General features: G+C 50.8%; 3 non-coding genes and 1 pseudogene across 3 annotated transcripts; all 4 read right to left on the minus strand.

Moving 5' to 3' along the window:
• Positions 1–1,868: 1,868 nt before the first annotated feature.
• On the minus strand, positions 1,869–1,993 carry LOC138496822 (U4 spliceosomal RNA; annotated as a pseudogene).
• A 3,508-nt stretch (positions 1,994–5,501) lies between these two features.
• On the minus strand, positions 5,502–5,642 carry LOC138496716 (U4 spliceosomal RNA). Its single transcript, XR_011278202.1, has one exon. It is a non-coding gene; the product is annotated as a U4 spliceosomal RNA (small nuclear RNA).
• A 3,508-nt stretch (positions 5,643–9,150) lies between these two features.
• On the minus strand, positions 9,151–9,291 carry LOC138496718 (U4 spliceosomal RNA). The gene has a single exon (XR_011278204.1). It is a non-coding gene; the product is annotated as a U4 spliceosomal RNA (small nuclear RNA).
• A 3,508-nt stretch (positions 9,292–12,799) lies between these two features.
• LOC138496633 (U4 spliceosomal RNA) lies at positions 12,800–12,940 on the minus strand. The gene has a single exon (XR_011278127.1). It is a non-coding gene; the product is annotated as a U4 spliceosomal RNA (small nuclear RNA).
• Positions 12,941–15,568: the final 2,628 nt, after the last annotated feature.

Consider the following 15,568-nt stretch of genomic DNA (forward strand, 5'->3'; position numbering starts at 1 on the left):
TCACCCCTTACCTTTCCTGTTGCAAAGCACTCTGGTCATGACCTTACGCATGACAGAAGATTGGTGGTGGGGACCCAGGATTGGGTCTTTAAGGTAGGCTTAGCATGCTCCAATCACTGGGGCCCATTTGGCTTTAAAAGAGGGCTGAGCCCCTCACTGAGCAGATCATCCGACGACTTCAAAAGGAGTACGAAGAAGGACTCATTCGGACCCTCGGTGATGGTACAGTCTGCCTCACGGCTTCCGCCAGTGAAGGAAGTCCAGGATTTCCAAGAGGGAAGCAAAATACCTCCCAAAACATCTCCCCGGGAACAGAGGGAGATACCCGACTCAGAGGATCCATCAAGCAGCACCAGAACCGGTACCCAGCCAGCACACAGCGTGCCCTGCTAGGTTAAGCCAGCAAGCTTCCTAGGTGGGAAGTGCCAGAGAGTCTCTGAACAAAGGACAAGGCCGTTGCCGGCAAACACTCTTCTCAGCTTTGGGTCGGCCGCCTTAAACGTCGACCCAAGCATTGAGAAGAAGCTCGGAGGAGTGCCACAACAAGCATCAACCAGCGTCCATCTTTTAAGGACTTTTTCGAAGCAGTCGAGCTCTCAAACTGCGACCGGCTGCACCACTGTGGCTGTTCTCACGCTGCAGTCACTAAAGCCGTCTGAGAACCCTCGACCAGCGTTCCAGATCCACCAACCAGCACACAGACAACGATTCTTCACCCCGAGCCGCCGGGTAGGGCAGCCTGCAGCCGTCCGCCCAGCCTCGCTTACCAAACTGCCTGCCAACTGATATCCGCATCTGTCGTCCCTCTTGAACTCTGTCGCCGGAGCTACAAAGCATGCTGGAAGCCACTCGATGCTGTCGAGTACCAAGATCATCTCAAACACCAGTTACATTGTGGTTCTGTCCCCCTGGTCCTTCTCCGAAGGCCCTTAGTGACATTTACGACCTCTTGCTCCCTTGCTGCTGCAACCAAATAACCTTGAACAGTTCAGACTGATTGCTTTACCGACTGCACTCCTGTCAGTATCCAGAGTGCATCCCTCTCCTTTGTGAAACTGTCTGTCCCCTGTTTTCCTTTATAGGGTGGGTTGTATTTTGTAGTGTGTTAGAACTGTCTGTTGTATTAATACTAAAGTAGATATTTGTATACAACCTTGACTGGACAGTCCCTTTTATCAGTGGGTCACAATTGTTTTTTCGCTCTGTTGCAACTAACCAGCCTGACGTTCCGTCCACTGTTCGGACCCCTTCCGGTGTACTAGAGGTGTGGGACTGATTGATGGTCTAGAAAGCGATATTCCTCCCTGGACCACTAGTGCCCCGGAAGTTGATTCGTCACACCAAGAGAGGTCGGGTTGTTGACTCCACGTGAATATGTGTCTATAGAATGCATGGGGACAGAAATGCCCTTTTGCCTCTCTTGGGAAGACTGAGATGGTGAGCGAAGGCCAAAGGTAAAGCGACCCCTCTGCTGCGGTTGGCTTCAGTGGCAGCCAGACCTCCCTGAGTAACCATCCAACAATCTGATGACTTTCGCAAGAGCAGATGTGGCAAAGAGGATCGAAGGCAGACAGGTCACTGTCTGCTAGGTTCTGAAAGCTCATGGTTTTCATGTCGTGAGATCAGGAAAGCAGCGAGACAACTGAGGCGCTTAATGCACCTGCTGCATGGTCACGGTTCCATAGACTTCGCTGCGCCGCTTGGAGTTTAGGATGCGCTAGCTTCTGGAAGTAAACCCCTTTGTTGAGGGTAGGCCACGAGAGAACAAAGAATAGAAGGGATGGGTTCCGAAAAACACACCCCTCTTGCTAGGTCTTCTCCAGTGGAGCAAAAGCGTCATTGTCTCCTTTTCAAACAAATCGGTTCAGCCTCCGTAGAGACTGTCAAAAATTACCAATTCCAGCTATATTTCAAGCTGTCGTGGCGGGGTATTGGGCAATAATCGCGCCTCGGTTAAACCTCATGAGCTACGATACTGCCACTGCGCAAAGCTAAAGCACCTGACCCAGAGGCCCGTGCGCCCCGGGAATGGATTCCCATTTAACTTGCACTGATCCCAGCAAGCTCCATCCTGAGCATCCTTTGTCAAACTCATAAAACCGCCTGGATTCCAGTGCCGAGATTTGTTGAGGTGAACACCTGTATCATCTTGCGCTCACCAAACTGACAGCAAATATAGTAGCAAGGTATGCATAGGATTCTGGGAGTAAACATGCAAATGAGCAGGCTGCTACCTGTGCGCTCTTTCCCTTAGCATGATCGGTGGCCTGTTGGCAAGTGACCCCGCCCTCCTGAGAGATTATTGGGCAGGCCGCTGCCAAGGCAACATGGGAGAGGCTTGAGAATGCAAAGAGCCACTGGAGGATTGCACAGGAGCGAGGACAGCATCGAGAAATGGGCTCCTTTGGGGACAGGTGAAGTGATGCTCCACCAGGACGACCAGCTGTTTCTGCAGTGCAGCCAGGACATTGACAAGAAGTGAATCAATTTGTCTCTGAGCGTTCCAACTGTTGACCAAACCATTACAATTTCGATACATTTCCATGCCATCACATACCTACCTGTTTGTGATAATTGCACTTGTCCTTGAAAATAGACCCGATTTTGCAGGGGACTCTGGGAAAAGTGAAAAGGTCCTATGTAATTCACGTCTTGTACCCTGTCTCATAGGGCGGACCCTGCAATTCTACTTCCACTCCACTGCCAAAAATGAAGCGGCCTTGCCCTGTTCAGGCTTTTTGCTGTAGCCCCTGGGCCTTTGCAGAGCCATCTGCTTAGTGTGGCTCTGCCACTGAGGTCAGAAGAGAACATTTAGCCTGAGAAACGGCTGTCTGTGTGTGCAGCTTGGAGAAGACACTGTTGCCATGGGAAATACATGCCTGTTTGCTGTGCAAATGAAGTGCAGACACAGACAGAAGAGACCACTTGACTGGTAGGAATTGAAGAACCTGACCAAGAGTGAGGAATTAGACCATCCGCACGGGGAGTGTGCGCTCCGCCTGGGCTGATTTGATACTTTTAAAAAAGAAATGGAATGTTGGTAGGTAAACCTCCTGGAAATGTGTGGGGCTATTCCGCACACATTTCCCAATGGACACTGCACAACAAACACATAGTCAAGTGCACTCTGGGGGACACAGTCTACCGGTGCGGTCCTCCTGTCACATTTAGCTGCAATGTGACAGCCATGGGTACATCAAAGCATCTCTGAAGGGGGAAGGCAACGCCTTCCTCCGGCCCTGGTCAGCCTACTTAAAATAGCAAAGGCTCCATCGATATGCCCTGCCTATTGTTAGGTTCTCTCTGATGGCAGCGCATACTGATGAGAGTTAAGTGAAGCAGGCCTGCCAAGAGGCCTGTTCACAGAACTAACACAGGACAGGAAACCCCAACACCTTTTTCATATGCAATGTGTCAGCTTGAAGCTAGCTCCCACCCCTCTGTATGAAGGCCATTGAATGTCATGTGTGGAACAACTGTTTACAGTAGGCAACCGCTGCAGGGCCACCCCCTTTCAGAGGGAAGATATATGTGATTTGATGCAGACAGTCTGTTCTCGAGCTCAATTAACCAGAGAGCCACTTTGATCCACAGGAGACAGGAAGATGGGTGCGGCTTAGTAGTACATGTTGTCACCCCTTACCTTTCCTGTTGCAAAGCACTCTGGTCATGACCTTACGCATGACAGAAGATTGGTGGTGGGGACCCAGGATTGGGTCTTTAAGGTAGGCTTAGCATGCTCCAATCACTGGGGCCCATTTGGCTTTAAAAGAGGGCTGAGCCCCTCACTAAGCAGATCATCCGACGACTTCAAAAGGAGTACGAAGAAGGACTCATTCGGACCCTCGGTGATGGTACAGTCTGCCTCACGGCTTCCGCCAGTGAAGGAAGTCCAGGATTTCCAAGAGGGAAGCAAAATACCTCCCAAAACATCTCCCAGGGAACAGAGGGAGATACCCGACTCAGAGGATCCATCAAGCAGCACAAGAACCGGTACCCAGCCAGCACACAGCGTGCCCTGCTAGGTTAAGCCAGCAAGCTTCCTAGGTGGGAAGTGCCAGAGAGTCTCTGAACAAAGGACAAGGCCGTTGCCGGCAAACACTCTTCTCAGCTTTGGGTCGGCCGCCTTAAACGTCGACCCAAGCATTGAGAAGAAGCTCTGAGGAGTGCCACAACAAGCATCAACCAGCGTCCATCTTTTAAGGACTTTTTCGAAGCAGTCGAGCTCTCAAACTGCGACCGGCTGCACCACTGTGGCTGTTCTCACGCTGCAGTCACTAAAGCCGTCTGAGAACCCTCGACCAGCGTTCCAGATCCACCAACCAGCACACAGACAACGATTCTTCACCCCGAGCCGCCGGGTAGGGCAGCCTGCAGCCGTCCGCCCAGCCTCGCTTACCAAACTGCCCGCCAACTGATATCCGCATCTGTCGTCCCTCTTGAACTCTCTCGCCGGAGCTACAAAGCATGCTGGAAGCCACTCGATGCTGTCGAGTACCAAGATCATCTCAAACACCAGTTACATTGTGGTTCTGTCCCCCTGGTCCTTCTCCGAAGGCCCTTAGTGACATTTACGACCTCTTGCTCCCTTGCTGCTGCAACCAAATAACCTTGAACAGTTCAGACTGATTGCTTTACCGACTGCACTCCTGTCAGTATCCAGAGTGCATCCCTCTCCTTTGTGAAACTGTCTGTCCCCTGTTTTCCTTTATAGGGTGGGTTGTATTTTGTAGTGTGTTAGAACTGTCTGTTGTATTAATACTAAAGTAGATATTTGTATACAACCTTGACTGGACAGTCCCTTTTATCAGTGGGTCACAATTGTTTTTTCGCTCTGTTGCAACTAACCAGCCTGACGTTCCGTCCACTGTTCGGACCCCTTCCGGTGTACTAGAGGTGTGGGACTGATTGATGGTCTAGAAAGCGATATTCCTCCCTGGACCACTAGTGCCCCGGAAGTTGATTCGTCACACCAAGAGAGGTCGGGTTGTTGACTCCACGTGAATATGTGTCTATAGAATGCATGGGGACAGAAATGCCCTTTTGCCTCTCTTGGGAAGACTGAGATGGTGAGCGAAGGCCAAAGGTAAAGCGACCCCTCTGCTGCGGTTGGCTTCAGTGGCAGCCAGACCTCCCTGAGTAACCATCCAACAATCTGATGACTTTCGCAAGAGCAGATGTGGCAAAGAGGATCGAAGGCAGACAGGTCACTGTCTGCTAGGTTCTGAAAGCTCATGGTTTTCATGTCGTGAGATAAGGAAGGCAGCGAGACAACTGAGGCGCTTAATGCACCTGCTGCATGGTCACGGTTCCATAGACTTCGCTGCGCCGCTTGGAGTTTACGAATGCGCTAGCTTCTGGAAGTAAACCCCTTTGTTGAGGGTAGGCCACGAGAGAACAAAGAATAGAAGGGATGGGTTCCGAAAAACACACCCCTCTTGCTAGGTCTTCTCCAGTGGAATAAAAGCGTCACTGTCTCCTTTTCAAACAAATCGGTTCAGCCTCCGTAGAGACTGTCAAAAATTACCAATTCCAGCTATATTTCAAGCTGTCATGGCGGGGTATTGGGTAAAGTTTTCAATAAGCAATAATCGCGCCTCGGTTAAACCTCATGAGCTACGATACTGCCACTGCGCAAACCTAAAGCACCTGACCCAGAGGCCCGTGCGCCCCGGAAATGGATTCCCATTTAACTTGCACTGATCCCAGCAAGCTCCATCCTGAGCATCCTTTGTCAAACTCATAAAACCGCCTGGATTCCAGTGCCGAGATTTGTTGAGGTGAACACCTGTATCATCTTGCGCTCACCAAACTGACAGCAAATATAGTAGCAAGGTATGCATAGGATTCTGGGAGTAAACATGCAAATGAGCAGGCTGCTACCTGTGCGCTCTTTCCCTTAGCATGATCGGTGGCCTGTTGGCAAGTGACCCCGCCCTCCTGAGAGATTATTGGGCAGGCCGCTGCCAAGGCAACATGGGAGAGGCTTGAGAATGCAAAGAGCCATTGGAGGATTGCACAGGAACGAGGACAGCATCGAGAAATGGGCTCCTTTGGGGACAGGTGAAGTGATGCTCCACCAGGACGACCAGCTGTTTCTGCAGTGCAGCCAGGACATTGACAAGAAGTGAATCAATTTGTCTCTGAGCGTTCCAACTGTTGACCAAACCATTACAATTTCGATACATTTCCATGCCATCACATACCTACCTGTTTGTGATAATTGCACTTGTCCTTGAAAATAGACCCGATTTTGCAGGGGACTCTGGGAAAAGTGAAAAGGTCCTATGTAATTCACGTCTTGTACCCTGTCTCATAGGGCGGACCCTGCAATTCTACTTCCACTCCACTGCCAAAAATGAAGCGGCCTTGCCCTGTTCAGGCTTTTTGCTGTAGCCCCTGGGCCTTTGCAGAGCCATCTGCTTAGTGTGGCTCTGCCACTGAGGTCAGAAGAGAACATTTAGCCTGAGAAACGGCTGTCTGTGTGTGCAGCTTGGAGAAGACACTGTTGCCATGGGAAAGACATGCCTGTTTGCTGTGCAAATGAAGTGCAGACACAGACAGAAGAGACCACTTGACTGGTAGGAATTGAAGAACCTGACCAAGAGTGAGGAATTAGACCATCCGCACGGGGAGTGTGCGCTCCGCCTGGGCTGGTTTGATACTTTTAAAAAAGAAATGGAATGTTGGTAGGTAAACCTCCTGGAAATGTGTGGGGCTATTCCGCACACATTTCCCAATGGACACTGCACAACAAACACATAGTCAAGTGCACTCTGGGGGACACAGTCTACCGGTGCGGTCCTCCTGTCACATTTAGCTGCAATGTGACAGCCATGGGTACATCAAAGCATCTCTGAAGGGGGAAGGCAACGCCTTCCTCCGTCCCTGGTCAGCCTACTTAAAATAGCAAAGGCTCCATCGATATGCCCTGCCTATTGTTAGGTTCTCTCTGATGGCAGCGCATACTGATGAGAGTTAAGTGAAGCAGGCCTGCCAAGAGGCCTGTTCACAGAACTAACACAGGGCAGGAAACCCCAACACCTTTTTCATATGCAATGTGTCAGCTTGAAGCTAGCTCCCACCCCTCTGTATGAAGGCCATTGAATGTCATGTGTGGAACAACTGTTTACAGTAGGCAACCGCTGCAGGGCCACCCCCTTTCAGAGGGAAGATATATGTGATTTGATGCAGACAGTCTGTTCTCGAGCTCAATTAACCAGAGAGCCACTTTGATCCACAGGAGACAGGAAGATGGGTGCGGCTTAGTAGTACATGTTGTCACCCCTTACCTTTCCTGTTGCAAAGCACTCTGGTCATGACCTTACGCATGACAGAAGATTGGTGGTGGGGACCCAGGATTGGGTCTTTAAGGTAGGCTTAGCATGCTCCAATCACTGGGGCCCATTTGGCTTTAAAAGAGGGCTGAGCCCCTCACTAAGCAGATCATCCGACGACTTCAAAAGGAGTACGAAGAAGGACTCATTCGGACCCTCGGTGATGGTATAGTCTGCCTCACGGCTTCCGCCAGTGAAGGAAGTCCAGGATTTCCAAGAGGGAAGCAAAATACCTCCCAAAACATCTCCCAGGGAACAGAGGGAGATACCCGACTCAGAGGATCCATCAAGCAGCACCAGAACCGGTACCCAGCCAGCACACAGCGTGCCCTGCTAGGTTAAGCCAGCAAGCTTCCTAGGTGGGAAGTGCCAGAGAGTCTCTGAACAAAGGACAAGGCCGTTGCCGGCAAACACTCTTCTCAGCTTTGGGTCGGCCGCCTTAAACGTCGACCCAAGCATTGAGAAGAAGCTCGGAGGAGTGCCACAACAAGCATCAACCAGCGTCCATCTTTTAAGGACTTTTTCGAAGCAGTCGAGCTCTCAAACTGCGACCGGCTGCACCACTGTGGCTGTTCTCACGCTGCAGTCACTAAAGCCGTCTGAGAACCCTCGACCAGCGTTCCAGATCCACCAACCAGCACACAGACAACGATTCTTCACCCCGAGCCGCCGGGTAGGGCAGCCTGCAGCCGTCCGCCCAGCCTCGCTTACCAAACTGCCTGCCAACTGATATCCGCATCTGTCGTCCCTCTTGAACTCTGTCGCCGGAGCTACAAAGCAGGCTGGAAGCCACTCGATGCTGTCGAGTACCAAGATCATCTCAAACACCAGTTACATTGTGGTTCTGTCCCCCTGGTCCTTCTCCGAAGGCCCTTAGTGACATTTACGACCTCTTGCTCCCTTGCTGCTGCAACCAAATAACCTTGAACAGTTCAGACTGATTGCTTTACCGACTGCACTCCTGTCAGTATCCAGAGTGCATCCCTCTCCTTTGTGAAACTGTCTGTCCCCTGTTTTCCTTTATAGGGTGGGTTGTATTTTGTAGTGTGTTAGAACTGTCTGTTGTATTAATACTAAAGTAGAAATTTGTATACAACCTTGACTGGACAGTCCCTTTTATCAGTGGGTCACAATTGTTTTTTCGCTCTGTTGCAACTAACCAGCCTGACGTTCCGTCCACTGTTCGGACCCCTTCCGGTGTACTAGAGGTGTGGGACTGATTGATGGTCTAGAAAGCGATATTCCTCCCTGGACCACTAGTGCCCCGGAAGTTGATTCGTCACACCAAGAGAGGTCGGGTTGTTGACTCCACGTGAATATGTGTCTATAGAATGCATGGGGACAGAAATGCCCTTTTGCCTCTCTTGGGAAGACTGAGATGGTGAGCGAAGGCCAAAGGTAAAGCGACCCCTCTGCTGCGGTTGGCTTCAGTGGCAGCCAGACCTCCCTGAGTAACCATCCAACAATCTGATGACTTTCGCAAGAGCAGATGTGGCAAAGAGGATCGAAGGCAGACAGGTCACTGTCTGCTAGGTTCTGAAAGCTCATGGTTTTCATGTCGTGAGATCAGGAAGGCAGCGAGACAACTGAGGCGCTTAATGCACCTGCTGCATGGTCACGGTTCCATAGACTTCGCTGCGCCGCTTGGAGTTTACGAATGCGCTAGCTTCTGGAAGTAAACCCCTTTGTTGAGGGTAGGCCACGAGAGAACAAAGAATAGAAGGGATGGGTTCCGAAAAACACACCCCTCTTGCTAGGTCTTCTCCAGTGGAATAAAAGCGTCACTGTCTCCTTTTCAAACAAATCGGTTCAGCCTCCGTAGAGACTGTCAAAAATTACCAATTCCAGCTATATTTCAAGCTGTCATGGCGGGGTATTGGGTAAAGTTTTCAATAAGCAATAATCGCGCCTCGGTTAAACCTCATGAGCTACGATACTGCCACTGCGCAAACCTAAAGCACCTGACCCAGAGGCCCGTGCGCCCCGGAAATGGATTCCCATTTAACTTGCACTGATCCCAGCAAGCTCCATCCTGAGCATCCTTTGTCAAACTCATAAAACCGCCTGGATTCCAGTGCCGAGATTTGTTGAGGTGAACACCTGTATCATCTTGCGCTCACCAAACTGACAGCAAATATAGTAGCAAGGTATGCATAGGATTCTGGGAGTAAACATGCAAATGAGCAGGCTGCTACCTGTGCGCTCTTTCCCTTAGCATGATCGGTGGCCTGTTGGCAAGTGACCCCGCCCTCCTGAGAGATTATTGGGCAGGCCGCTGCCAAGGCAACATGGGAGAGGCTTGAGAATGCAAAGAGCCATTGGAGGATTGCACAGGAACGAGGACAGCATCGAGAAATGGGCTCCTTTGGGGACAGGTGAAGTGATGCTCCACCAGGACGACCAGCTGTTTCTGCAGTGCAGCCAGGACATTGACAAGAAGTGAATCAATTTGTCTCTGAGCGTTCCAACTGTTGACCAAACCATTACAATTTCGATACATTTCCATGCCATCACATACCTACCTGTTTGTGATAATTGCACTTGTCCTTGAAAATAGACCCGATTTTGCAGGGGACTCTGGGAAAAGTGAAAAGGTCCTATGTAATTCACGTCTTGTACCCTGTCTCATAGGGCGGACCCTGCAATTCTACTTCCACTCCACTGCCAAAAATGAAGCGGCCTTGCCCTGTTCAGGCTTTTTGCTGTAGCCCCTGGGCCTTTGCAGAGCCATCTGCTTAGTGTGGCTCTGCCACTGAGGTCAGAAGAGAACATTTAGCCTGAGAAACGGCTGTCTGTGTGTGCAGCTTGGAGAAGACACTGTTGCCATGGGAAAGACATGCCTGTTTGCTGTGCAAATGAAGTGCAGACACAGACAGAAGAGACCACTTGACTGGTAGGAATTGAAGAACCTGACCAAGAGTGAGGAATTAGACCATCCGCACGGGGAGTGTGCGCTCCGCCTGGGCTGGTTTGATACTTTTAAAAAAGAAATGGAATGTTGGTAGGTAAACCTCCTGGAAATGTGTGGGGCTATTCCGCACACATTTCCCAATGGACACTGCACAACAAACACATAGTCAAGTGCACTCTGGGGGACACAGTCTACCGGTGCGGTCCTCCTGTCACATTTAGCTGCAATGTGACAGCCATGGGTACATCAAAGCATCTCTGAAGGGGGAAGGCAACGCCTTCCTCCGTCCCTGGTCAGCCTACTTAAAATAGCAAAGGCTCCATCGATATGCCCTGCCTATTGTTAGGTTCTCTCTGATGGCAGCGCATACTGATGAGAGTTAAGTGAAGCAGGCCTGCCAAGAGGCCTGTTCACAGAACTAACACAGGGCAGGAAACCCCAACACCTTTTTCATATGCAATGTGTCAGCTTGAAGCTAGCTCCCACCCCTCTGTATGAAGGCCATTGAATGTCATGTGTGGAACAACTGTTTACAGTAGGCAACCGCTGCAGGGCCACCCCCTTTCAGAGGGAAGATATATGTGATTTGATGCAGACAGTCTGTTCTCGAGCTCAATTAACCAGAGAGCCACTTTGATCCACAGGAGACAGGAAGATGGGTGCGGCTTAGTAGTACATGTTGTCACCCCTTACCTTTCCTGTTGCAAAGCACTCTGGTCATGACCTTACGCATGACAGAAGATTGGTGGTGGGGACCCAGGATTGGGTCTTTAAGGTAGGCTTAGCATGCTCCAATCACTGGGGCCCATTTGGCTTTAAAAGAGGGCTGAGCCCCTCACTAAGCAGATCATCCAACGACTTCAAAAGGAGTACGAAGAAGGACTCATTCGGACCCTCGGTGATGGTACAGTCTGCCTCACGGCTTCCGCCAGTGAAGGAAGTCCAGGATTTCCAAGAGGGAAGCAAAATACCTCCCAAAACATCTCCCAGGGAACAGAGGGAGATACCCGACTCAGAGGATCCATCAAGCAGCACCAGAACCGGTACCCAGCCAGCACACAGCGTGCCCTGCTAGGTTAAGCCAGCAAGCTTCCTAGGTGGGAAGTGCCAGAGAGTCTCTGAACAAAGGACAAGGCCGTTGCCGGCAAACACTCTTCTCAGCTTTGGGTCGGCCGCCTTAAACGTCGACCCAAGCATTGAGAAGAAGCTCGGAGGAGTGCCACAACAAGCATCAACCAGCGTCCATCTTTTAAGGACTTTTTCGAAGCAGTCGAGCTCTCAAACTGCGACCGGCTGCACCACTGTGGCTGTTCTCACGCTGCAGTCACTAAAGCCGTCTGAGAACCCTCGACCAGCGTTCCAGATCCACCAACCAGCACACAGACAACGATTCTTCACCCCGAGCCGCCGGGTAGGGCAGCCTGCAGCCGTCCGCCCAGCCTCGCTTACCAAACTGCCTGCCAACTGATATCCGCATCTGTCGTCCCTCTTGAACTCTGTCGCCGGAGCTACAAAGCAGGCTGGAAGCCACTCGATGCTGTCGAGTACCAAGATCATCTCAAACACCAGTTACATTGTGGTTCTGTCCCCCTGGTCCTTCTCCGAAGGCCCTTAGTGACATTTACGACCTCTTGCTCCCTTGCTGCTGCAACCAAATAACCTTGAACAGTTCAGACTGATTGCTTTACCGACTGCACTCCTGTCAGTATCCAGAGTGCATCCCTCTCCTTTGTGAAACTGTCTGTCCCCTGTTTTCCTTTATAGGGTGGGTTGTATTTTGTAGTGTGTTAGAACTGTCTGTTGTATTAATACTAAAGTAGATATTTGTATACAACCTTGACTGGACAGTCCCTTTTATCAGTGGGTCACAATTGTTTTTTCGCTCTGTTGCAACTAACCAGCCTGACGTTCTGTCCACTGTTCGGACCCCTTCCGGTGTACTAGAGGTGTGGGACTGATTGATGGTCTAGAAAGCGATATTCCTCCCTGGACCACTAGTGCCCCGGAAGTTGATTCGTCACACCAAGAGAGGTCGGGTTGTTGACTCCACGTGAATATGTGTCTATAGAATGCATGGGGACAGAAATGCCCTTTTGCCTCTCTTGGGAAGACTGAGATGGTGAGCGAAGGCCAAAGGTAAAGCGACCCCTCTGCTGCGGTTGGCTTCAGTGGCAGCCAGACCTCCCTGAGTAACCATCCAACAATCTGATGACTTTCGCAAGAGCAGATGTGGCAAAGAGGATCGAAGGCAGACAGGTCACTGTCTGCTAGGTTCTGAAAGCTCATGGTTTTCATGTCGTGAGATCAGGAAGGCAGCGAGACAACTGAGGCGCTTAATGCACCTGCTGCATGGTCACGGTTCCATAGACTTCGCTGCGCCGCTTGGAGTTTACGAATGCGCTAGCTTCTGGAAGTAAACCCCTTTGTTGAGGGTAGGCCACGAGAGAACAAAGAATAGAAGGGATGGGTTCCGAAAAACACACCCCTCTTGCTAGGTCTTCTCCAGTGGAGTAAAAGCGTCATTGTCTCCTTTTCAAACAAATCGGTTCAGCCTCCGTAGAGACTGTCAAAAATTACCAATTCCAGCTATATTTCAAGCTGTCATGGCGGGGTATTGGGTAAAGTTTTCAATAAGCAATAATCGCGCCTCGGTTAGACCTCATGAGCTACGATACTGCCACTGCGCAAAGCTAAAGCACCTGACCCAGAGGCCCGTGCGCCCCGGGAATGGATTCCCATTTAACTTGCACTGATCCCAGCAAGCTCCATCCTGAGCATCCTTTGTCAAACTCATAAAACCGCCTGGATTCCAGTGCCGAGATTTGTTGAGGTGAACACCTGTATCATCTTGCGCTCACCAAACTGACAGCAAATATAGTAGCAAGGTATGCATAGGATTCTGGGAGTAAACATGCAAATGAGCAGGCTGCTACCTGTGCGCTCTTTCCCTTAGCATGATCGGTGGCCTGTTGGCAAGTGACCACGCCCTCCTGAGAGATTATTGGGCAGGCCGCTGCCAAGGCAACATGGGAGAGGCTTGAGAATGCAAAGAGCCATTGGAGGATTGCACAGGAGCGAGGACAGCATCGAGAAATGGGCTCCTTTGGGGACAGGTGAAGTGATGCTCCACCAGGACGACCAGCTGTTTCTGCAGTGCAGCCAGGACATTGACAAGAAGTGAATCAATTTGTCTCTGAGCGTTCCAACTGTTGACCAAACCATTACAATTTCGATACATTTCCATGCCATCACATACCTACCTGTTTGTGATAATTGCACTTGTCCTTGAAAATAGACCCGATTTTGCAGGGGACTCTGGGAAAAGTGAAAAGGTCCTATGTAATTCACGTCTTGTACCCTGTCTCATAGGGCGGACCCTGCAATTCTACTTCCACTCCACTGCCAAAAATGAAGCGGCCTTGCCCTGTTCAGGCTTTTTGCTGTAGCCCCTCGGCCTTTGCAGAGCCATCTGCTTAGTGTGGCTCTGCCACTGAGGTCAGAAGAGAACATTTATCCTGAGAAACGGCTGTCTGTGTGTGCAGCTTGGAGAAGACACTGTTGCCATGGGAAAGACATGCCTGTTTGCTGTGCAAATGAAGTGCAGACACAGACAGAAGAGACCACTTGACTGGTAGGAATTGAAGAACCTGACCAAGAGTGAGGAATTAGACCATCCGCACGGGGAGTGTGCGCTCCGCCTGGGCTGGTTTGATACTTTTAAAAAAGAAATGGAATGTTGGTAGGTAAAGCTCCTGGAAATGTGTGGGGCTATTCCGCACACATTTCCCAATGGACACTGCACAACAAACACATAGTCAAGTGCACTCTGGGGGACACAGTCTACCGGTGCGGTCCTCCTGTCACATTTAGCTGCAATGTGACAGCCATGGGTACATCAAAGCATCTCTGAAGGGGGAAGGCAACGCCTTCCTCCGTCCCTGGTCAGCCTACTTAAAATAGCAAAGGCTCCATCGATATGCCCTGCCTATTGTTAGGTTCTCTCTGATGGCAGCGCATACTGATGAGAGTTAAGTGAAGCAGGCCTGCCAAGAGGCCTGTTCACAGAACTAACACAGGGCAGGAAACCCCAACACCTTTTTCATATGCAATGTGTCAGCTTGAAGCTAGCTCCCACCCCTCTGTATGAAGGCCATTGAATGTCATGTGTGGAACAACTGTTTACAGTAGGCAACCGCTGCAGGGCCACCCCCTTTCAGAGGGAAGATATATGTGATTTGATGCAGACAGTCTGTTCTCGAGCTCAATTAACCAGAGAGCCACTTTGATCCACAGGAGACAGGAAGATGGGTGCGGCTTAGTAGTACATGTTGTCACCCCTTACCTTTCCTGTTGCAAAGCACTCTGGTCATGACCTTAAGCATGACAGAAGATTGGTGGTGGGGACCCAGGATTGGGTCTTTAAGGTAGGCTTAGCATGCTCCAATCACTGGGGCCCATTTGGCTTTAAAAGAGGGCTGAGCCCCTCACTAAGCAGATCATCCGACGACTTCAAAAGGAGTACGAAGAAGGACTCCTTCGGACCCTCGGTGATGGTACAGTCTGCCTCACGGCTTCCGCCAGTGAAGGAAGTCCAGGATTTCCAAGAGAGAAGCAAAATACCTCCCAAAACATCTCCCAGGGAACAGAGGGAGATACCCGACTCAGAGGATCCATCAAGCAGCACCAGAACCGGTACCCAGCCAGCACACAGCGTGCCCTGCTAAGTTAAGCCAGCAAGCTTCCTAGGTGGGAAGTGCCAGAGAGTCTCTGAACAAAGGACAAGGCCGTTGCCGGCAAACACTCTTCTCAGCTTTGGGTCGGCCGCCTTAAACGTCGACCCAAGCATTGAGAAGAAGCTCGGAGGAGTGCCACAACAAGCATCAACCAGCGTCCATCTTTTAAGGACTTTTTCGAAGCAGTCGAGCTCTCAAACTGCGACCGGCTGCACCACTGTGGCTGTTCTCACGCTGCAGTCACTAAAGCCGTCTGAGAACCCTCGACCAGCGTTCCAGATCCACCAACCAGCACACAGACAACGATTCTTCACCCCGAGCCGCTGGGTAGGGCAGCCTGCAGCCGTCCGCCCAGCCTCGCTTACCAAACTGCCTGCCAACTGATATCCGCATCTGTCGTCCCTCTTGAACTCTGTCGCCGGAGCTACAAAGCATGCTGGAAGCCACTCGATGCTGTCGAGTACCAAGATCATCTCAAACACCAGTTACATTGTGGTTCTGTCCCCCTGGTCCTTCTCCGAAGGCCCTTAGTGACATTTACGACCTCTTGCTCCCTTGCTGCTGCAACCAAATAACCTTGAACAGTT

The sequence above is a fragment of the Ambystoma mexicanum genome, chromosome 10 (genome assembly GCF_040938575.1).
Source record: "Ambystoma mexicanum isolate Mex_15411 chromosome 10, UKY_AmexF1_1, whole genome shotgun sequence".
Taxonomy (NCBI): Eukaryota; Metazoa; Chordata; class Amphibia; order Caudata; family Ambystomatidae; genus Ambystoma; species Ambystoma mexicanum.